We start from the raw sequence: 23731 nt of genomic DNA on the forward strand, positions 1-23731 counted from the left end.
TTAAAAAAAGTTAATAGATGTGTACATAACGAAATGTAATAGAGTGTTCGCTCTAATTATTCCTCAGCAAACACTGCATTTATATTGGTATTCGGCGATCATTTCAGAACGTGCAGCCCTTGCCTTTTAGGAGTTCCTATTTCTAAGCCTCAGACGTCTTTAGTCTGGCTGAATCCAGATAAGCTTTCTGATAGTGATGCAGGCCTAGGGGTAAAGGAGGCTCCCACAGGTCCAGCGACTGTGAGATTGTAGCTGCGGTTATACCCGGTTGTTTACGGTTGTGGGCGGGTCCCAAATCCCCATGTGGTCCCGACATCATTGACATGGCGGAATCCCCCATCAAACCCTCCTGGTAGTTATTTGAGCGGCGGCGGCCGGAGAAGAAGGAGGAGGAGGAGGAGGCGGAGGCGGAGGCGGAGGCGGAGGAGGAGAGCGGCGGCGGCTGCGGCGGCGGCGGGAGCTGCGAAGCGGACTGCGGGGAGCCTCTGGGTTGCCGGTTGGGAAGGCGTGGCGACCTGGTGTGTGGCGCGCCCGGAGCCCCGCTTTTCAGCCCTAGGGAAGGTAAGGCGTGCAGAAGCCGGAGACAGGAGGGGACTAGGACTCCGCGCTTCGGCCGCCGGGTCCCGGCGCGCTGGAAAGCCCCGGCCGGACGCCGAGTCTTCCAAAGTGCATTCTTGTCTCGGAGCGCTCCGGGCGTGCCGGGCTTCCCGGGGAAAACTTGGCGCCACAGTGCAGGAGCGCCCGGCACTCGCCGGGGTACCCTGGTAAAAAGGGGCCCGGTAGAGGGTCGGCCTCCGATTCGGGGCCGCGTCTGGCTGGGCTCCGGTCCCCGTCCCGTCCCCTCAGCTTGCCAGGGCTTGGAGGAGGGAAAAAGACGGGTAGATTCTTCTTGATGGGGGAAAAAAAACCCTGGGCAATGGCTCCCGGTCTCTCCCTGCCCCCCACCCTCGCCCTTCCCAACCTTCCCAGCAGATTTTGTCCTAGGAATCCGCTCCCCCTCCCGGAATCTCCACAGCAGGAACGCGGCCCGGGAGGGGGAGGGCGGGTGGGGAGGCCGAGGAATCTTCGACGTGTCACTTTCTGAGGCTGTAGATTTCCATATGGTGGAGGCAGGAGGGCGGGCGTGCGAACTGGGCTGAAACTTGGGGCCCGCCTCTCCGCGCCAGGCGGGGGCCGCCTGGGACCTGGGACCCGCGGATGCTCACGGGGAGGGTCCCGAGCCCGCGTCGGCCCCCGCCCCCGGCCCGGCCTCTCCCGGACACTCCCCGCCTCGCCTCTGGCCACCTCCGGGCGCGCCACGTCCTCCCTCCTGTCCTGCCCCCCGGGCTCCCCCCGGGCTGGGGGCGGTAACCGGCGGCCGCGGCGGGACTCGGCGAGCCAGGCGGCTGGAAGCTCGGCCGGGGAGCGGGGCGCGGCGGGAAGCAGCAGGCGACCCGGTGTGTGGGCCAGCGTAACTCTGGTCAGTCGGTCACCCCGAGGGGCTCCCCCGCCGGGGGTGGGGCGGGCGGGAGGAATCCGAACCCCGAGGCAGCCGGGAGGGGTGGCGAGGACCGTCTGGTGCCCGTCGCGGGGCGGGAGCCGGCCGGCTCGTGAGGGGCCTGTCATCGGGGCGGAAATTGGGGCCTTGGGCTGTGTCCGCGAACTTTTGTAAAGGTCAGGTCCCGGCGCCCCGTGGGAGCCCGAGCGCCCGAGCAGGGTGTCCTAGGAGACGGGGGCAGCGGGGCCGCCCCGCGGCCCCTTTGGCGGGGAGGCTTCCAGGAGGAGTGCGCGGTTGGAGTTGGAGCTTTTCGAATCTCAACTACTACCCTGCCATCCTTGATGAAGGGAAGCAGTGGCATTTTATCCAAGACTGTGCCGTTTGCGGACTTCCTTAAAAGTTACAACTTTTTCTTTTCTCTTCAGCCCAGCATTTTCTTGAAACGAAATTTGGAATTTGGCCAGGGTGGGTCGACGCTAGGGCCCTAAATCCACACGTTTATCTCTCCATCCTTTTAGGTTTCTAGTCTCCCTCCCCTTCTTCCACTCAGACGTAATCATTTTTTTGTTCTTGTTTTTTTTTTTTTTTGGAACGGGAGACGTCTTCTGTTGGGTGGGCACCCCCTGATTGCTTGTCTGTTTAATTTTTAATGTGCAGTTAATTTTATTTGAATTTCCTCCAGTTTCCAGGCCCTGCTCGGGAAAGCAAAGGGAGAGGGAATAAGCCACATTTTTTTTTTTTTTTTTTTTAAGTATGGAGAGAGGTGGGGCATTGGGAAAGGGGAGGCACAGTGGTTATGGGCAAAGAGTCAGAGAGAGCAGACGGACCCGGAAGAAAAGGAATCTGCTCTGGAATAACACTTATTTTTGAGGCTTCAGGCCTTGGGCAAAAATACACCGCTCTCTTTTGATTTCTGCTGCCTGAGTTCCTCTTCCACTCTTAAGTTAAAGCTGTGATTCTGGGGGCCTGGTCAACACGGGGCGGTGGGGGGGGGTGATAGTAGCCATGACCCTGGTTTTGTGCCTTGTGTAGGGGCCCTGGTTCCCCCTTTTTGGAAGCGGGCTATGTGGGCCCAGTCTTAAGTGAATTTCCTGGCTCCCTGGGAGCAGCTGTTAGTGAGGGTAAAATCTTTGGACACGTTTCTGTCCCTGCAAGGGGACTTCACCCATGAGGCTGTTCTAGTTCTCACTTTGTTTAGACACTAGAGGGTCACCCACAAGCTGACTCTGAATGAGGCATAGCTGGTTAAGAAAAAGTCATTAAAATTTGTACTTAAACTTGCATGTGCTTTGAAAGTGTTTTGGTTGAAGTGCTTCTAAAAGAAAAAATTCATCTGTAAAGATAGTGTTTATTTAAAAGAGATGGTAAAACTGCAAGATATCATCATGGAATAGGGGGTTGTAGCTTCTAATTACAGTATATACAATTTCAGAAAGATATTCCGGTAACCTTTTAAGACAGACTTTATAAATAGCACACATCAGACCTTGGCCATATTGCAGAGCCAGTCTTCTGGGGTTTTGGGAAGAATGGCTTGGGATCAGCTAGGAAGCTCTAGGAACCTAGGTAGTAGTTTACTCAGTAGGAGTTTGTGCCCCTTCTGCTTAGCACTTCATTTAACGTGGTGGAATTTGATAGAATCCTTAGAAGTTAATCAGAACTCTCCCAAAGTTTTCAGTTTTAGGAAAATGAGGCCCTGGGAGGGGAAGTGACTTGTTCAGGATTACCGTCAGAGATTAAAACCCAATATAGGATTGTAATAACAGCTACTCCTTCTTGGATATATAAGTTCTTTGTGTTGTGCTTTAAATGCTATCAAAATTCTAATAACACTCTTTGAATTTCAGCGATGTCATGGGCATTTTACAGGCATGGGTATTGAGGGTCATAGAGATTAAAGTAGCTTGCATAATAGACTTTTCTTTATGGATGGAAATGGTTCTGTGTCTGTGCTGCGCAATATGGCAGCCACCAGGTACATGAAGCTGTTGTGGGTTTGAAATGTGGCTACTGGGGACTGAGGAACTACATTTTAAATTATTTACTTTTAATTATTTTAATCTGCTACTTGTGGCCAGTGGTTACCATATTGCAGTGTAGAACTTCTTGACTCCCAAATCTATTCATGATTTAACTGGGTCGTATTGCTTTTTAACTCTCCTAAGTTCAGTTTTCCTCCACCCCCCAGGAGATGCTTAGATTCAGCGCTTAAATGAAATTTTAATGTTGAATTATCTATAGATCAATTTTGCTTTCACACTTTGAGTGAATAAGAAGTACTTTTTAAAAAAATACTTGCATGTCATGGTAAAAACTGATGGACCAAAACTTTATATGACATTTTCTCCTTTGGTTGAAATAAGTGTTTATAGGAATTGCTGAAAAGGCAGTCAGCTTGTTGGTTACTTCAGTGTAATAAAGGAGTGTAACTAGGAGGCAGAATGAAAAATCACTAATGGGGAGTTGGAAAAAATGACCCCTTAATACCCATGTTTACTGGTTCATTGAGTGATTCTTCTCAAATGACTTCATAAGTGTCAGGTGAATAATATAGCCAAACCATCATTTAGTTTTCCTGATGTAGCTACACAATTAATCTGAAAGATTAAAGTCATTGCTTTGCTATCAAGGACTAAAATTCAAATATAAAACACTAGATTCATCTATGAGTTGGGAAGAATATGTTTAAGATTAAAACAAACAGCAAAGAAACATTCTTTTAGTGGCAAATGGTGAAATAGTTTTCTGGTAGAGGATTTAATTTAAATCTATTGCATTTTAGAATTAATTTGGTAAAAGGAATTTCACCAACTCTAATTTTGTGAGAAATAGTGAAAATTCCACACACTGCTGAAGTAAGCATTCATTTATCAGGAAAAGACAAATGATTAATCTTTTTTTATAAGGATTTTTAAAGAGGTAATTTCCAGTTTCAGTATAAATACATCTGAATCTGCTGTACCTTCCACAGTCACTATACTGCCCAGGGGTAATTCTAGTTCATAAGTCTGACCCTAGAGCTTTATGATCCTGAGGACTTACACTAGTAAATCAGTTACAAATTGTTCTGTATTTTAGTGTGATGTGAATTGTGTGGCCTGTAACTCTTTGAAATTGATAAATTCCACAGTAGGTAAGGAAGGAGTCCATCAATGAGACTGTTCAGATAGCTGAAACAGCCTGTTCTTACCCATTGCTGCTGTTGCTGATCATTGGGAGCATAGTTATTTTCGAGGAACAAGGTTGAGAGAAGCATTGTTATAAATAGGATTATAGTGTTTTTGTGAGTGTGGTAAATACAGGAAGCATGGTTTAACTCATGATGTACAGTTCCATTGGTAAAACATCTAGGTGCTTAATACAAATGAAAGATAGTAAATCTTAAAAGATAAAGATGTTGCAATGATGGGCAAAGATTAGAAATCTCATACTTCTCATGAGGGCCATGTTTGAGCATCAGTTGGAAATCAGACTATCTAGTCTGCCGAAGCCTTAACTTCTTAGCTGTCTGTCTTTGATGAACTTCTGAGCCACCCTTAGTCTGGGTTTCCTCATTTTAATTTAAGGAGAAAACATCTTGCATACAATTTTTCAAGTGGTTGTCACAAGGGATTAATGAGTCCATATATTGAAAAGTGTTTGGGTGAAGGCTTGTACAAACTCTGTAGTTCATTATATCCCACAGTTTAAAGCTGAGCTATTCCCAGTTTTACTTCGTGTTTTCAGAAACCTACAGTTTGTGTTTGGAGAACTTGAGAAATCATTTAATTTTTCTTCGTGATGAGTAAATAAAGTTTCAAGTTTTAGATTGCTGTGTTTCATTTTCCCCCCATTCCTAATGGAATAGTTGATTTGTGATGTCTCAAAAGTTGTACATAAATTGTCTTAGCTTCACGGTTTGGGGAATTTGTTCCTCAGATGTGTCCTATAGCTGGCTAGCATTGCTGCAGTGGACAGGACAGTCTGCTTGATTCAGGGTCATGTTTTGAGGTGAAGGGGAAAAAGTACAGTGTTTTAGAGGAAATGCCAGTATTGAATGATAGTGGTGTAGGCTTTAGTCCTTGTATATTATCTTAGCCTCTCATTTGAGCTTTCTGTAAGTACAGCTAGACACAGGGAAAAAGAATCATTTTCAGTGTGGGGAATCTTTGCAACCTGCCTGTTCCCACTTTAGAAAGTACAGTTGCCTTTCTTCATATTAATGAGATTATTCCATCAAATCAGAAATTTCATGGTAAGGCATTTTCAAGTAAACCTTAATTCTCATCCTTACAGCTGCTGGGAATGTACTTAGGTTGTGGAGGAGAGTTCAGTTTTCTCTGAATGCCTTTGTATATAGGGAAATACTCATAAGTGTATATATTGCTGTAAACTATACAGTATGACATTATGTATTTTTAAAAGGCAGAGAGTGCTTGAATCATTGTCACTAGACAGAGGCAGACTTCTTGGGAAGCCAAACAGGCTCACGTGGGAAGGGTGCCTTGATGATTGGTACTTGAGCTCTTTCAAGGTACTGCCAGTGAGAGGTCAGTCCCTAGTCAGAAGCTTATCCAGAGGGGAGCTGTAGATAGTGCAGGTTTAGTGTTCAGGATCGGCCTCTGGTTGACCAGAGGTGTGTGGGGTGGAGGTGGGGACAGGATTGGGAAGTTTTTAAACCACCAGGTATAAGTCAGGTTAGATTGTGGTTAGCTATTGCAGGTGGAGATGTTTCTCAGTTTAAATTAAAAAAATGGATCAATCCTTGAGTCTTTTCCTCTTTTTTGTCCCTAGTTGAGATATGCAAGTCTAGCATTCTGCAACTCTGGGATTGTAATTTCGATACCCTTGGGTGATGGATGCCCTTGGCAATATTCTCTGTCAGTTCAGGCAGTGGCTCCTATATGTTTTGTTTCTGTAATATTATAACTGCTTGTTAGTTTTTAAATAGCTGGAGGGAGAAGATTTTAGTGAGGTGGTGTTAAGCCTAAGTTAGCATTATAGATTCTAGTAAGTATCAGTGTTTAAAATGTCCCCTGTATTAAATGATTGTATTTGAAGTTTAAAATGTAATTTACTTAATTCACTTGTTTATTGACTCAGAGGACATTTATTGAGTTTTAGACTAGCTTCATTGTTAATGGAATATTCTACTCCGTTCTGACTTTTTTTTTATTTTTGGCAAATGCAGGGCATTTTTGTTTACTTATAAAAGGGGTACTTTGCTCATATTTTTGGAATGTTGTGTAGAGAACTGTCTACCACTGACTCCTAGGGCAGGATGGTGGCAACCTTAATTTCTGTTTCTTTCTTTGAAATTTAAGAAATGTTAAAAATTGAAGTACCTGCAGGTTTGTTAGAAACTATATATATATTTTTTAAAGATTTTAAGGCTTTTGATACCTCCCCTTTGACTCTGGGAGATAAAGATTTTTTATAAAGGTAGCTAATCAGAAAAATTTAAATGAAGTTGATATAATACTAAGTTATACTTAGTATTATAAAATAATAAAAAGCTCTCTGTTGAAATGATTGTTTAGAAAATTGTCTTTATACATGAGCAACTGTAGTATGCTTGAGAAATAATTGAAGATTTTAAAATCCCAGGAAATAACATGGCTTAATTTATTCTTAAGGGACTCAGATACTCTGCAGCTGGTGAAAGAGGGGTCTCTACTTAATATAACTTCATTGTTCTGGATGTAAGTAATTAGGAATTGGCAATTATCTTGGCAAGTCTAGCATAAAGTTAGGCTTCCTATTCTGTATGAAAAGGTTTTATTGTAACAGAAGTTTAAATAGATCATAAAGGGGGATATTTACCTAATTAGGTGAACAAACCACTTTTAAGCACCTTGGAAAAATCAATTGACTGAAAAGCAATGTAAAACGGTAGTATGGGTTGAAGCTAGTTCTACTGCTCAACTTTTTAGAGAGGCGGGGCCCTTGGAAGTCTTTGGACTGCCATGAAATAAATGTTCATCTACTCGATATCGTCACATGAACTCGGAACAGTTTACCAGCAAAAGTAGTTCTGCATTTTTGTATGCAAAATAAACCACCACAACAAGGAAATACCCACCTTCTCCATCTCACCCCATCCCCACCAATGGACCTCATGTATGCCTATGGGTTGTTTTGGAGGTTTTCTGTTGACTTTTTCCTCCCCAATTTGTTCATTTCCTTGGTCACCTGTAAGCACTTGGTGGCAGATTGGTGAGAGCAGGTGTTAAAGATTTTAAAAACATCATTATTCCTTTTAGCTGCTATCTCTCTCCTGCCTCCTGGTTTGGGCAAAGTTGTGGCAAGCCCTGTGAATAGTATTTAGATAAGCTCCTTACCCAGTTTCCTTCTCCACTTTTACTAAAGGAAGAACTTCATGGGCAGGTTAGTTCCAGGTACTGTGTGTGAATTGGCAGTTAGGAGAGTAAATTTCTTTAAAAATATCTCAGGGTATTTACATCCAGACTTTTTAGGGGCTAGATTGAGCAGTTTTTATGGTACAAATTATATGTATAGGATATTTAATGTATTTTTAGGATATTATGCTCCCTTTTTTCTTACATTTTAAAGTACTTTTTAGCCCTGGCTGGTGTAGCTCAGTGGATTCAGCACGGGCCTGTGAGCCAAGGGGTCACCAGTGGGATTCCCAGTCAGGGCACATGCCTTGGTTGCAGGCCAGGTCTCCAGTAGGGGCCGCATGAGAGGCAACCACACATTGATGTTTCCCTTTTTCTCCTTATCTTCCCCTCCCTCTAAAGATAAATAAATAAAATATTTTTTTAAAAAATAAAGTGCTTTTTAACACAATCTATATCTTTTTTTGTTTATGTTGTTTAAGAGTAAAACGCTAAAAGTCTTTAAATATTGCCATTTCTGATTTTTCTATTGTAGTTTTTCTTAGGAAAAATAACTGACTTAAGAGTAATGGAGGTAAACATTCTGAATTAATAAATCAGAAAGTATTTAAAAGTATATTGAATTGGGACCCTACCGTATTGCTGTTGGGAATGTAAAAAGGTACAGCTGCTGTGGAAAACACTTCTGCTGTTCCTCAAAAAGTTAAACTTAGAATCACCTAGCCATTCCCTTTGTAGGTGTCTACCCAAAATAACTGAAAGCAGGGACTTAAACACTTGTACACCAGTGTTTACAGCAGCATTATTAGAATATCCAAGAGGTGGAAACAGCCCAGCTGTCCATTCACAGATGACTGGATAAACAAAATGTGGTATATACGTACAATGGCATATTATTCAACTATAAAAAGGAAGAAAATGCTAACACATGGCACAAAGTGGGTGAACCTTGAAAATACTAAGTGAAATAAACCAGACGGCAAAGGATAAATACTGTAATGTTTCCACTTACATGAGGTATCTAGAATAGGTAAATGCATAGGGACAGAAAGCAGAATAGAGATTTCCAAAGGTAAGGGGCCTAGGAGTTACTGTTTCATGGGTTCTGAGTTTCTGTGTGTGGGATAATGGAAAAGTTCTGGAAATGAGTAGTGGTGATGGTTATACAGCAATGTGAATGTACTTAATGCTGCTGAATCACACACTTAACAGTGGTTAAAATGGTAAATTTTTGTTATGTATATTTCACAATAAAAAATGAAAACATATTGAAGGAGATTTATTCCGCATGATCTGTTTGCTCCCCCTTGGTCGTCTCCATGCCAGTGCATAGATAGATTTATTTTTTAACCTCCTCTTTCTCCTACTGCGGTATAAAGGGAGATTTCCCTTAGGCCAGTTTTCGAGATCAGACTCCCCTTATTTTATTAACTGATCTGAATTTTAGAGGAGATTATCTAAAAGAAATAGTTCCCTGGAGGGGAAAAAAGACATTTTAATATTTAGATGAACTAAATAGTTTCATCCACAGACCACGTAGGGACGTATAGGTAAAGATAATCTATCTTGAATTTCACTGAGTTATTTAAAAACCAGGGATAGGAAGTACAATTAGACCTGTTATATTTTCAAACCTTTAAGCATTCAATTTTGTCTTCAGGAAAAACTTTGATTTCCAGTCAGAGGCATAGTCTAAGTCATCTCAGCTAGTACCCATTGGAAATGCATTAGGTATTAACGTTCTTCTTCCTTAATCTAAAACGAGTTGGCAGGGGGTGCAGTGAAAGAAAGCATATAACAGTCTGTTGTATTCACCTGAGCTTGTCTTTAGCATCTGATAATTTCATAGATGTTAGTGCTTTCTGAGGTTTTTTCTTTTTTTGTTTCTGAGATATTGATGTTAACTTTGGGTAGATCACTTAGGAAAAGATGAGTCAGGCTTTTAAGTAATTAGATTATCAGGCTTAAATATCAGTTGTAAAGTGCATGTTAGGAATATTGAAAATAGATAAAAATTTAAATGGACAGATTTTAGTTTACATACAAATAACCAGTTATAGGGAAGATTATATACCGAGTACCAAACAGTGTTTGCCATTTATAATGGTTTATTAATTTCTGAATTCCTGGAAAAACAGTATGAAGTTGCAAGGGTATGATGCTAGTCTGTTTGCTTGCTTTGCTCTCTACACGGGTGTATTTTCTCAGCCATATATGTAAATGGCTTTCACATCACAGTGGACCAGTTTTGTGGTCTACTAGTTACTCTAGAGGTAGAATCATCAGCAACTTACATCACATGTTACTGAGAGTCACGATCTCTATATCTAGTAGAGATAGGAAGAGTGAAAGCATCATGCTAACAAAGCATCCTCATTGATTTTTGGCCTACTCAAAAGAAAAGAGTGTCAAATTCTATTTTGCATTATGTTCTAGAACCATCATTTTAGGTAATTTATCTTTTTCTTTAAGTTATTTTAGCACTTTATCTATACCTTTTTGGAACACTTGTCCTTTTCAGTGTTATCTGATTGTCTCCTTGTCACCCGTACTTGAGTGTTGGTGTGATTACTGATTTAACTAAGGGTCTCTCGTGATGAATGCGTAGTAAATGTTCATTGGGTGGATGGATGGATAGATGGATGAACTCCTAGGTTGAATGAGTCGTTTAAACTTAGTAACTCTTCTCAGGTGCTTCTGCTGAAATTGATCTCTTTGAAGGATGGGCCATGTAGACCTTTTTGTGTTTCCATAGTTTTTCTGAATTTTTTATTTTCCCCTTCATGGTAGAGATCTAATATTAAACAAATTAAAACAAAGGCATGAGTCACTTTCAGTGCAAACCTAGTCTTTTATTTATTGCTCTTTGAAAGAAAGTTCTGCAGAGAATACATGGGTTTTTTTCATGTCTTTATCATATTGCTAATTGGTTTTGAAAATTTGAACAAATAGCTTTTAGTTCTGTTCTGTAAGAATGTGGCCCTTGCTTTTGTATATTTTTCCTTGTCTATTGGAGTCAGCTGGGAATTATAAATTATGAAAATTATTTTTTGGAAAAGGTAACTTTTCAGAGATTGGTGGTAATTTAAAATGATCCTTTTGTAGGGAAACTCTAGAAGGGACACATTAAGGGACAGGAATAAAACAGAATGTGCCTTGCTGAGATGTTGGGGGCCCAGCTGAGAACTCGTTCTGTCAGACCAATGGTCAGAGCCTTTCATGCTAAACTAAGCCTTGGAGGAAGGTCAAAGAGCATGTCATGGAAACCTGAGGAGAATGGCCTCAGCTATTTGAGGTAGAGTTAAAGCATGCCTCAGGAAAGAGGAATCTCTTGGAGCATTATGGGGGTATATATGTGGGCTGGAGGGTACAGAGGGCTCTTATTCCTTATGTCTGGAGGGAATCTGGAAATTTTTATGTGGTGTTTCAGGTGAATGAGATGATCAGACAAGTTTGAGAAACCCAAGCTCGGGAAATTGGCCCTTTGGGTAATCTGTCCTTTTAACTTTTTTGACTGGAAAGAAGTGAGGTGGAGGGAGTACTTCGGAGACCGGAGGACTCCAGTTAGGAACCAGGGCAGAACTGAAGGGTTCTCAGAAGGATTTATCTTGGGGTAAAATGCTAACCATATCTTGATAGTTTTATATAGAAGTGAAGACACTTGGTCATTTGTGCTCTAAACTTCCAAACACTCTGACCGCAAGTCAGATGTAAACTGTAGGGACGAACAATTGTTGAGTACCTACCACAGCCAGGCACTTAAACACACACACACACACACACACACACACAGCCTCAAATTCATTAGACTAACTCTGGAAGGTAGGTTTTTTTCTCTTTTTTTGTGTGTGTGTGTTTCCAGTCTGCAGCAGAAGCTGGTACATACCAGGTGCCCCATAAATGTTTGTTGAGTGAACTAAGATTAGAAGACATGCTCAAAAAGCCCCAAAAGGTTAAGATTTCCTAGACTGATTGCAGAACTTTTTTCAGCTGTGTCACCCCGCTTCTCAGTAGTTCACATCGAAACTCTTATTCGTATCTCCAGACTTGGAACAGAGTCTGTGTCCCCACGTACTGAATGCTAAGTGTCAGTTGAGTGCTTTCCATGTGTTCAACCTGTCTGCTGTCCAGAAACCTAAACTTTATCTTTGAAACAATAATAATATTCTGGACATCTCCCAGGAGGCAGGTTTTTTTAGATTGTTTTCTGTAATAGCAACTTATCCTTGAAATGAGAGAAAGCAGAGAATAAAAGTATACTTCATATACTTTGTAAGAAAGTATATGAAGAAATATATACAAAATATACATAATATATAAGAAATTCAGTAAAGGGGATGGGAAGAATCTGGAGCAGTTGGTTAAGAACTGGTAGTGTTCTACTTTTTTCAGACATTTGAAAACCTCTGTGAAAGAGTCCTTTTCATTTAGTGGCAATACAGTTTTGCCCATCTTGCATCCCTCTCTTCAGTGCCTTTCACTTAAGTTAATTTATGTAGAGATCCTGTATTATAATTTGCACCTGGAAAAGCAAGTCCTCCTATTGCTAATACTAATGCTTTCTCTTCTTTTAAGGTTAATAGCTTGTGGCTTTTGGTTTGCACCAAAGGCAGTCCTGGGGATGAGACAGCACAGAACTGACTAGAACTGCCTCATCTCTGAGCTCAAAGAGCAGCTCGTGTGGTTAATAAAAGGTGACCTCAGGATCCAGAGGAGCCCTGTGCTTTCCCAGATGGCCCAGGCTAAACCTGGGGAGCTGGCAACCCTAAATGCTTCCTTTGTTAGAAATCATGTAGCTCTCTACTCCATCTTTAGAAAGTGAGTTCACTGAAGGTGAATTAAGGACAAGGCTCTGAAGTGGGGCCTGACTTGCTTTCTTTCTTTACTTGTGTTTGTGTGGGGCGGTGTGGACTAGAGACTAATGAAGATGCAGCCCCGGAGGCGGTATTACTAAAAACTTTCTGGCTGCCTCACAGAAATGCTGCTTCTGGCCCAGGAGGAGCCGTGTGCTGCTCTGGGGTTGTGTCTCCACGGAACTGCGGGGACTGCTAGAGTCACCTCCTCTTATTGCTCCAAACCTCTGTTCAGGAGGGATGCTGCACATGCTAAAACTCCCTGAGGGCGACATCCCAGAAAAGTGCTCCTCACACCAGTCTGACCTTCACCTTATCACCCTTTGTTGGAGTCCTCGTGGTGATCATCAGGCACAGATTTACCTGCCATAGGATGGGGCTGACTTTCAAGAGTACTTGATTTCTAAAACCTCTTTTATGCCCTAAGATGTAAAGGAAACAGTTTTAAGCACCTATAAATAAAGGAATATGTTTTAATTTTAGGATTTGTGCATTTTATTTTGCTTATATTCATTTTAAATTGCTTGGACTCTCTTCTTTGTAACCCTTCATGCACTTTTACCACTATTGCTTAAAAATGGAGATTTACTTATAATTTTGGGTAAGGGACACTAAAACTTGCCCATGTGTGTACACTTAAGTTCCAGGAAATTATAAAATCTGTAGCCTTAAGCCTCTTAGGAAGGAAGTTCAATTTTAAAAATGCTGTCTTTTTAAAATTTTTTAAAGAGTTTACTGGAGGAAGGAAAAGGAATGGATAACACTTTTTAAGGTTTACGTTTTATATCAGGCTTTAGTTAGCAACAGATAACTTAATTTACCTTCAAATTTCTTTATTAATGATGAAACAGTTATTTCTAGGTTTATTTGATTTTAACAGATTTTAATCCTGCTGTGTGATTACTGTGCTGTAGTTTTACCTGAATCTTTATACCTCTGACAGTCTGAATACTTTTGTAACATAGCTTTTTACATTTTTGCCATTTGCTTGTTATAGTAAATTTAAATATGGAAACAATGTTACTTCCTATTTATGTTTCACTTTTCCATGCTCCTAAGTTAGTGCACTGTTCTCAGAAGTTTGTTTAAACCTGTTAGAGTATATAGCAGCTGGCTAAAAAGAGAAAGAATTGAGGATTCAAATAAATTTCTCTGCCAAATTACTTTAGCTTGAATTCATTTGGAATAATCTTAGGTCCCAACTGTTTGCCATTAACTTTGTAGTTTTGCAAGGTTTCCTTCCTTGCCTTTGTGATGGCAGGGATTGTAGGAGTGAGTAGGGGAGACTGGGTCGGAGCTGGGGAAGGATGTAGCCCCAGTGAGGGTGAGCGAGTTCGTTTCTGTTTTGTTTCACATGGAATAAGTTTTCCAAATTTTAGTTTCCACTGAGTCATCGGTGAGTTCAGTAGAGGGACAGTTGTGTTCTGCCATCAGATGTTCTGCTTGGCAAATTAATGAAGAACCAACTTTTTTTTTTTAAGTGTTAAAAAACACTTTTAAATATAGATCACTGTATTTGTATATCTTCAATAAGTTTCAATTTTAGCCAAGAAATAACTTTCATAACATTTTTCATGAAAAAGCATAGAATGATTTTCTAGAAAGTTTAATTGCAAGATACGTTAGTTTAAAGGAAACATCTTTTTAGAGAAGCTATTCTTTAGCTGTCGTCAATATGTAATAGTAGCTTATCACATACAGTTTTTATATTGGAGGGCATGGGAAAATACTCACTTAACTTGGAATTAGTATTTTTGGCAAGAAGGTAAATCCTTAATCATCATTTATAATCGGGATGATTAAGCCGATGGGCTCTGGAAACAGACCTGAATTTGAGACCCGACTGGGCAGGTTTCTAACTCTGACTTTGGTTAAGTTTCTCAATCTCAGTGGCTTTGTCTGTTGAAAGGAATTGTTAGGACTGTTTGGCTCAGCAAGTTCTTTGAACAAGTTACTATCTTATTTTATTCACTGACTGCAGACAGATTTAGCTGTTGGACATACTTCTTAATGGGATAATAGTTATTTTAAACTATTCCCCAGTTACTTTAAAAGTGTATAGGAATACTAGCCGTCAGTTTGTCTTGGCCTTGCCACGGACTCCCTGAGTGTCCCAGGTTCAGGTGACAGCTTTGCAGCTCCTTGCTAAAATCTTAATTGAGCTGTTTACCTTAGTAAGGTAAGGCAGTATGGGCATAAAATGAAAGGATGTGTGTAAGAAGCACTTTGGGGAAACAAAAAGCGTGTCTGAATGCCACACAGTACTTAATTATTATAAGTGCTTCTCCTACCAGTCTTTTTCTTCTTCCCTGCCCCCTCAAAGAGAGGTTGAGCCTTTTTAAGTAGATATATGACAACTCTGCTTCCTCTCCTAAGTCTGGGATCAAAGGAAAGTTGTAATAAAGGAGAGTCACTCCTTCCCATTTCCCCTGCCCCCCCCCTCCCTTTTTGTGGATGTTGTTCTGACTGTTTTTAAGAGAGAAGATCAGGCCTTGACATTAGTGGGCGAAACCATGGGGCTTCCAAGACCCGCCTTTCATCTCTGGGTCACCACCTCGGACGGAGTTCTTCATCTCTGGAATGGTGTCAGGATGCCACCACTGGGAGAGGTGCACGGCAGGGTGAGACCTCTCAGTATTTCTAGAAACTTTAGCTACTTTTGCTGGTTATTGTTCAGATGCTCATTTTTTTAGAGCGATATGGACTGTTCTGCAGAAGTGTCAGTGACCGGAATAGTTGGCTGTGGCAGTGCCTGAATCTCACCAACTCCTTGTAAAGTAGAAGACCAGCTCCAAAAAAGTAAGAGAAGAAAAATAAAGCTGAATTTTAGCTGGTTGTTTACTGGCAGGGTTGTGCCAGACCTAAACACAGTTGAATGGAAAGGATAATAGGAATTGGAGCCTGTGTTGCTCCGCGAGAGTGAATGAGCCAGTGTTAGACCTGAATGTTGTAGAAAAAAAAAAATAACAGTCACCTTTAAAAAACAAAACAAAAACCAGGCAGTCAGTGCGGGCTCACTGATGAAAATTAAAGGTCAGTTTCTTCAGTGCCCCACCTCAGTGCATGCCCTGGGCCATGTTAATAATGACAATCCTATTATTTTCTTGCAGTAGGCAGGAAATGCTGTCTACACCCATTAGGTTTGTTTGAGTGGCCCCTGGCTGGAAATGAAGAAAATTTAATTTCTTACTTGCAGGAAGAAAAAAAATCATGCAGTGCTGCTCAGAGGTCGATTCTCAGGCTGGAGTAAGAACAGTGTCATTTAAAAAAATTTGATGTTCTTAATCGTGATTATAGGGACATTTGGCATTATACACACAGAAATCATGAATGGACTTACATGCAAATTAGGTGTATAGAAAACCTGTCTGAATGTTGTCAGAACTCGCTCAGTTTTTGACTTTTTACCACATGTTTGCAAACTGCCCAGTTTCTCACATATCTATTCCACTGGCCACTGGAAACTTGCTTGAAGGAAGGCTTTGTCACAGTTTTGTCTCAGAAGACAAATTTGCTTTTTCAAAAACATTCATGTTGAGAAACATTTGTTTATTTATTAAGGCAGTTAATTACTTTGTGGTTTCAATAACAAGAAGACAAAATTGTGCATTGTAATCACTGCCTTTTAGAGTTACATTTCCTAATCTCACTGCGCACTTGGGTTCCACTACTTCTGTGTCCTTTGTTTAAGAAAAGAGATCTTTCAAAAACTGATTTCTTTTTAGCAGTTTGGTATCCCTCTTGTATCTTTACTTTTTCTAACAAGGCAAAAGATTTGTATTGCTATTTTGATATTTGATTTATTGGGATGTTCTGTTATAAGTTTTCAGTGGGCTGCAATTTATTCCTCTGAGAAAGTATCTATCAGATGCTAAGTTGAAGGGACTTGCTGGGAATCACAGGAGTAGCTAGAGCTGGAAGAAGCAGATGTTCAGTCTGTGTCCAGGGGAGGTGAAAGAAATCATCCTACTTCAATGGATCTGTCGTTTGTATTGAGCAGAACCGTATGATGATAGCACCATAACTTTGGGTCATTGTATTCACTTTGCATTAGTAGGCAGTTAGAGATTCTCTTTGTTTCTTGAAATGAGATATTGGAAAAGAGTTTCTAATAGCTTCATAGGAAAGAACAGCGAACTAAGAGAGCTTTTATGAATTTTCTCTGTCTTAATTCCTAAAACCTTTGGCAGTTTACCTCTAGTGCCTTTGACATTTTGCTTCTGGTTGTGATCCATATGAACATTGTTCACAAAGTTCATTTTCCTCATTTTTCACTATACTACTTACAAGAAGAAGCAAAGCATGGGATTCTTGACTGTTGTAGTAACTATAGTATTATAAATATATTATGTGTGTGTTGTCACAAATTTTGGGCACATGGCATAGTACACACATGGGGGCATTTTTTAAATCCAAATTTATAAAAGAAATAGGGCTTTTTAGTTGTGTCTTCCATTCCATAGTGAGTGTCTCAATGTTTTTCTTTTCTTTTTTTTTTTTTGACACCTCTGAGATTAGTCCTCCTCAGGACTCCTGACACTATTTGCACCCCATGGCGTGGAAAATTTGAAGCTTGTATATAAAGAGATAAAGGACTTTGAAAAAATTTCAGGCCATATTCGGAGAGTGGGAGTCAAATGTTTTGATTTGACAAAATTGTTTTTGTGATTGGAAATTTAGGTTTGAAATGGTTGTATGGATTATTAACCTAGCTGAAATCTGTTACAGATTGTCTAACCTATTTACTTGAAATATATCTGGTCTATTTAAGTTTGGCAAGAACTCAGGGCAAAGATACAATTTAGGCGTTATTACTTATTTTTCTAAGTCGGTAACGCACTACATGTTTGCTTTGGAAAAGTAATCATTGGAAGCATTACACCTGATAGCCTATATAAACTTGCTTAACCTTTAGCATAATGACATTTTTTTCCAGGATGCCGACCAGATGATTGCGTACAAGGATGTTTGTCTGTAGTTCACGGAATTAACACTTAGGCAAATAGAGCGCCTGTGTTGCTTATGCCTACTGCTGATCTTTTGAATGATTTGATTAGTGAGAGCCTTCAATTTGAAATGTTGCATACCAATTGGGCATCTTTTGACCTAAATCTTTCAGCTTTCGGGAATACATATTTGGATTTGCAAGAATGTGAATATTTGGCCAGGTAGTCAGTTTTCATTAGCTGTGAGAGGTCTTGAGCTTTATTTGACTGATGCTTATTTAAATACCTATTTTTTGCAGAATATGCTTCTGTCATTAAGAGAAGCCTCTTCTAGTGAACAGTGAACCCACATACTGAACCAGTTGACACTCTATAATGTTCTCTCCCAGGGTTTTCAGGACTCAGTCTTGTAGTGAACCTTTGAATAAGTACTAGTAATGGAAGATGGTGTATTTTTAATTTGAAATGATAGATTCTTCTTTTAGCTGTCAGTCAGTCCCATTGCCCCGGGGTGGGCGGCAGGAGTGGGGGCATTCACAGTTGTAGATGGCCTTCAGAAGAGAATTGGTGGTGGTGAGCGACAGGCAGCAGGTAAGGCCCAATTATGAGCTGGGCTCACACTCAGGCTTTTCAGAGTGTCCCCTCCAGTCATGAGCCTGGTCATTTACTGTGGTGAGAGAAAACCTAGTGGCCTACTCCACAGTTTATTTCCCCTTCAGAAGTACAAGACTGTGGGAACCAATGGGTTGCATGAATCACTTACCTGATGCTTAGGAGCCCACGTTTAATCAGAAGTTGTCTGTGTTGAGTCTGGCTGTAAAGATGCAGTAAGGAAAGGAACAGAGGGACTTCCAATTGCTCTGTCTCTCCATTAATACACAAATTCCTTGAGCGCAGGGACCATGTCTTTCCTTTTCTCTTTTTATAAATGTCTGGCAAACCATGTGCTCAGTAAGTTTTTGACTTAATAAAGTCATTGACTTAATTAATGACTTCATGGAGCAAGGCATGATATTTTGACAAGATACCATGTGTTTGAACCAGGAGAAAACTTACTTGATTTTTAATTTAATTTTAAAGTTTTATTTTTTTTAAAGATTTTATTTATTTTATTTTTGGAGAAAGGGGAAGGGAGGGAGAAAGAGAGAGATAGAAACATCAATGTGTGGTTGCCTCTCATGCACCCACCACTGGGGACCTAGCCGGCAACCCAGGCATGTGCCCTGACTGGGAATTGAACTGGCAACCATTTGGTTCCCAGGTCCATGTTCAATCCACTGAGCTACACCAGCCAGGTTGATGTTTAATTTTAAAGCTATGTTCTAATTCTAAGCATATGAAATTTTTGATTTGAGATAACTGAGATCCCTGAAAATGTGAAGATTCAAAAGATTTTTGGTGTTTATTAATAGTCCAGAACTACTTGTGTTGCAAATAAAAGAAACCTACTCAAACTAGCTTCAGCAATAAAGGTTGGACTCCTTGGACCAGAAGTGAGGGCTGTGTCCCTGGACCGTGTGAGGTCTTGGAAGCAGCCTGTGAAGTTGCTGGGACCCAAGCTGCTTTTCTTCTTCTTTCTTTCTCTCCTTCCTTTTTTCTTTAATGCTAATTTTATATTAATGCTGGATACTTGTAAACTCATAAAATTTTATCAGTTTTTATTTTTTCCTCCCAAAGTGGCAGAGCCTACACATTGCTTTTTAGTCATTAAAGGTATGGATTTTAATAGATATATTTTTTTAAAGCCATGTGTCATTTAAGGCTGTTTGTGGGAGGAAAGTGATGTAAAGGAACAATGACTTTTATTCAACAAAATAATGATAATCTATATTTTCCTGTCTGTTTCTTTAAAATGAATGGCAGAGAGACATGGTCTGGTTGTTCCGTCCCTTAAATCATCTCAGAAACTGCCCAGTCCATTAATTGCTTTGTTCGATGGACAGGAAATGGTTATGTTTGTACAAGTTACACAATCTTCACTTAAGTTGGAGCAAGGAACCAGAGAAGTCTTAGATCTTTTTGTCTAGCATTAACCATTTGGATCCATGAACTTCTGTGTGATGTATGAACCAGGTTACTGGGGAACACCTACCAAAAATCATAACTTATTTTATTTACCAGGATGTTTTAGGGATACTGAGAAAAGTGGTTGCATGAGATGGTCCTTGCTGATACTGAGGTTAAGTCTGTGCAGTTTTACTTCCTTCTTAACCATTTGTTTCCTATGTGTGCAGTAAAGGAGATGCCCTAAAGCTGGGGCATTGCTGGCATTACCATGAGTCAATTGCCGCTTCGCCCTCCCCGATCCCCCCTGTACCAGCTCTTCATAAATTTATTCTTTTTTTCCCCCTGAGGTTGGCATGTCTCCTTTCCTGCAGCTCTATCTTCTATGCCTGTTACCTGTCTCTACTACCCCAATCACCTACTACTTTTCTCCTTCCTAAAAATGGAATGTTTCTATCTATTTCTCTTTGATGAGATTCTTGAAGCATTATGATTGGCATTTTGCAATTTGAGCAGAGCTGATTTTTGTATATAGTATTTCTGAGTACTTGTCTGACTGCCTGCTCTTTCATTCATTCATTCTGTTTTCATTTTGACTTCTGTTATTTCCTGAAATCTCTGTATCATTGAAAGAAAATATAATTTTAAGTGAATAGAGGTCAGAATGATAGGGGAATGAATGAAGAATTAAGTGAATTTAGTTGGAGTCAGAAAATAAGTGTCCATCTTTAAAACATTAGCTATTGGTGACTCCTTTGAAAGAAGTGGTATTGCTGTGTAAGCTATCGCTGCAAAATCATGTTTATTAAGAATTTTCTTTTGAATGATCTATTGCTATTCCTTACTTGTATATTTTGCTCCCTTTCTAACTTGCTAAATACTTTCAAAGAAAGTCTCGATTTTTGTGTATTTCCCTATTTTTCTTCAAGTGTTCCATAGTTCTTTAAATTATAGTGTTTTTGACCTTTTTTTTTTTGCCATTTACCAGATCACCCCCCCCCACCCCCACCCCACATGTCTTCAGAAAGCCCTGCTTTTCCTTGTATGTCTTCCTTTCTCTTCAGAATTGTGTGGTTGTTGCCCTCTCCACCTACTCCATTCCTCCCAGCAGTTTCCTTTGATGGTGATACTTGCCTTGGAATTTCTGCTAGAGCCTGTTAAACCCTTTGGGAAAGGTAATTCTGTCAGCATTCACTTCTCATTCTCTTCCATTCCAAAGGACTAAGGACAAAGAATCCTCCGTATGCATTCCTGTGCTGAGGAATCTGTTCTAAGGTTTCTGCTCTCATTTTCTTACCAGGCTCTGAATTCTCTGCACATGGGGCCTGATAAGGTCGTCCAACAGCACCCCCTCCCCTGCCTCTCAGGATAAAACACAAGGGTTCTATTTGGAATTAGCTCTGGACTCTCAGATACCATTAATTTTGTAATGATTACAGGATGCTTTGAAGGCAAACAAACAAACCAAATAGCTTCTTTAAGAGGTGAGCTCGGTAGATCAGGATCGGATGATCTCTGATGATTTCCAGCTCTCTTATCCTGAATCTGTTAATTTATCTTCAAGGAAGAGTTTGTTCATCAGAAGGGAGAAACCCGTCATTGCCTATTTTATATTTTGTATTTGTAATCTGTCTTCAGTTTAATTTTGCAATCAGTGGTTAGCTACGTTTTACTCATTTGTAAAATTACTTATAACTTATCTTTGTAAGAAACAGTCTGCCACCAGATAAAATTTAAGATTGTTCAGTTTTAAAATATTTTACTCGAAAGGATAAGATAGCTCACCAGTGGAAAGTGCCTTCAGAGATAGCTTTCATGTTTTTGAAATCTGGAAAAAAATATTTGCAAGAAGTCTATAGCCAGTGCTGCTAGTTCACATTTTTCTTCTCTTTTCTTTTTGTTTTGGTTCACATTTTTCTACTCAGTATGCTGAGGGGAAGATTATCAAACTTATGCCTCTGAGCTTTCAAGCTTCTCTTAGCATCAGTGGCACATTACATGAAATTGTCTTTGAACTTTTTAGATTTATATACTTGGAGGAGATGCTGAAAGCTTTGATTTTCATCGCCATCACTGTACATAGCTGGTACATAGTAGACTCTCCAGTTGGTTTATTGGATAGAAAGTGATCCTGCTGGTCAGTGGAATTTATAAAGAAGTTCCACCAACTTTATAGATTGTCATTGATCGCCCCTTTTGCCCCGTATCTCACGTGACTCCATATTTATTGCAACCTTACAGACATCTCAGTCATCGCAGAGGATGAACTCTTACAATTTCTGGTGGACTCCCACGTGTCATTTCTGGAGAACTGAAATATTAATTGACATATATATGTCTCATCCTATTAGATATGGCTCTTTTTAGTGAAACTTGGCAGAATATCCTAATTCCCGTATGTGAAATAGGGTAATAGTATCACCCCCCCCAAAAATGCAGCTTTGTTCAGAAGTGACGTGATCTCTGTTCAATTTCGAGTATTGATAAGTGGGCAGATTTATTTGGAAGTACTTTGTTTTTACTACATGTGTCAAACTCCAGGGAGCACTGGATAGGATATGAGGTGCCCCCTTTGGGCTGTGCATTAGCAACGTGGCAGTTACTGATCTGTCACTTACTTTGAAAAGGAATTACAAAGTTTTGGCCTTATGCCTGGAGTAGCTCCAGATGGTCAGAAAAGATTTTTGTGCTGAAGTCAAAGAGTATATTGCAGTGGCAGAATTGGGCTTGTCATGTTTATACTAGAACATTGACTTCCCACTTTATCCCTCTGCAAAGTAGGTTTTTTCTTCTCCTTTCCCGCCCTGAGGGAAGAAATCGTCGTTTTCGAGTTACGGAATCTAATATTTGGAATATTTGGAATCTATTAACCTTTGTTCCTGGTGATAATGATGTAGAGGTATGATGTGTGGTTCATTGAGCTGCTTTGTACCCCTAATAATTAGTATTTACAAAGGATTCATGAACAATTGGAATGTAGAGATCTGCCAAGATCATTCTAGCTGATTTGGAAATGGGGGGGGTCAGAAGCTTCATTTGGGTTGCCTGTGCTTATCAGGTAAACTGGCTGTTGGCCCACAACTGGTATTTAGTGGCTTTCCTTAGTCATTTGACCCATCTCTGATGGGAGGTAGACATTACTGCATCACTTCTCAGGTTTCCTCATGATTCTGTGGTCAGGGGTTAACAATGGAGTATAGGTGTCCAGTATAGGTGGGAGGTGGGGCCTGGCGAGATGAGCAGTGAGGAGGTCGTGGTATTTACCAACAATTACCAGGCTGTGCTTTCCTGGGCACTAGAGCGTAAGCTCCACACACGACCTTATGAACCCCCATGTCAACCTAGAATGGGAATGATGCGATGCCTATTACTTGAGGTGAGAAAACCAAGATTCAGAGTGTTCAGAGTAGCAATAATCTGTCCAAGGTAATGACTAGGTGATATTCTGTTGCTGTCTAGTCACATACAATTTCGGAGAAATGTATTGCAAGTTTCCTGCCCTTGCAGGTTAGAGGGGACTGCAGGCTTCATGAAATAAAGCTCATTTTCCTCTGGGAAAATCGCAGCTTGTTCAGGTTGAGCCTTTTAGTGAAGCCTGGTCACAAGGCGAAGATTGAGGCCTCACCCCACCGGCTGCGACTCCCACACTGCTTTCGGTTATTCTTGTGGTTATTGAGTAACTTGGTGAGTTTGAAGAACATTAACAACCTTTTCTGCCTTCTAAGAAAATGCTGCACATGAGGAAGTGACATTAAGTTGCATACCACAAAAAGGAATTTTTATTTATTTTGAGATCTTGGTATATAAATGGAAGACAAGGAAAAGATCCAGGATTTTGATTATTGTACTCTTGGTGATTGACCTGGTATTTGACACAGTAGCTTTTGAAGCACCTTGAGTGAAAAGCATAGATTCGTGTTCTTCAGTTAGCACGCATACAGCGAGTTTTCCCTTATTGTGGGCTGCAGGGGCCTGTGCCAGCTTGCTCTTCTAAGACTGTAGCTCCTTGGGAATCTCTGCTCTGGGTGGGACGGTCTCTAAATCAGTGCTTTCCCATGCAGACCTAAGACTGGGCAGCAGTCTCCTGCCTGACTCAGACTTGTAAGAGCTACC

General features: G+C 40.7%; 1 protein-coding gene across 2 annotated transcripts in view; it reads left to right on the forward strand.

Moving 5' to 3' along the window:
- The first annotated feature begins 387 nt into the window (after window positions 1-387).
- FNDC3B (fibronectin type III domain containing 3B) overlaps window positions 388-23731 on the forward strand; it is a 316784-nt gene continuing 293440 nt past the window's right edge. Inside the window, exon 1 of one of the 2 annotated variants that reach the window (XM_045851135.1) lies at window positions 388-561. The gene's annotated coding sequence lies outside the window, so the exon portion shown is untranslated. Of the gene's footprint in view, window positions 562-1084; window positions 1460-23731 lie in introns of those variants that run through there. The other variant, XM_045851136.1, reaches the window with a different exon arrangement.

The sequence above is a fragment of the Phyllostomus hastatus genome, unplaced genomic scaffold, assembly GCF_019186645.2.
Source record: "Phyllostomus hastatus isolate PE091 unplaced genomic scaffold, TTU_PhHast_1.1 phas_contig_86, whole genome shotgun sequence".
Classification (NCBI taxonomy): domain Eukaryota; kingdom Metazoa; phylum Chordata; class Mammalia; order Chiroptera; family Phyllostomidae; genus Phyllostomus; species Phyllostomus hastatus.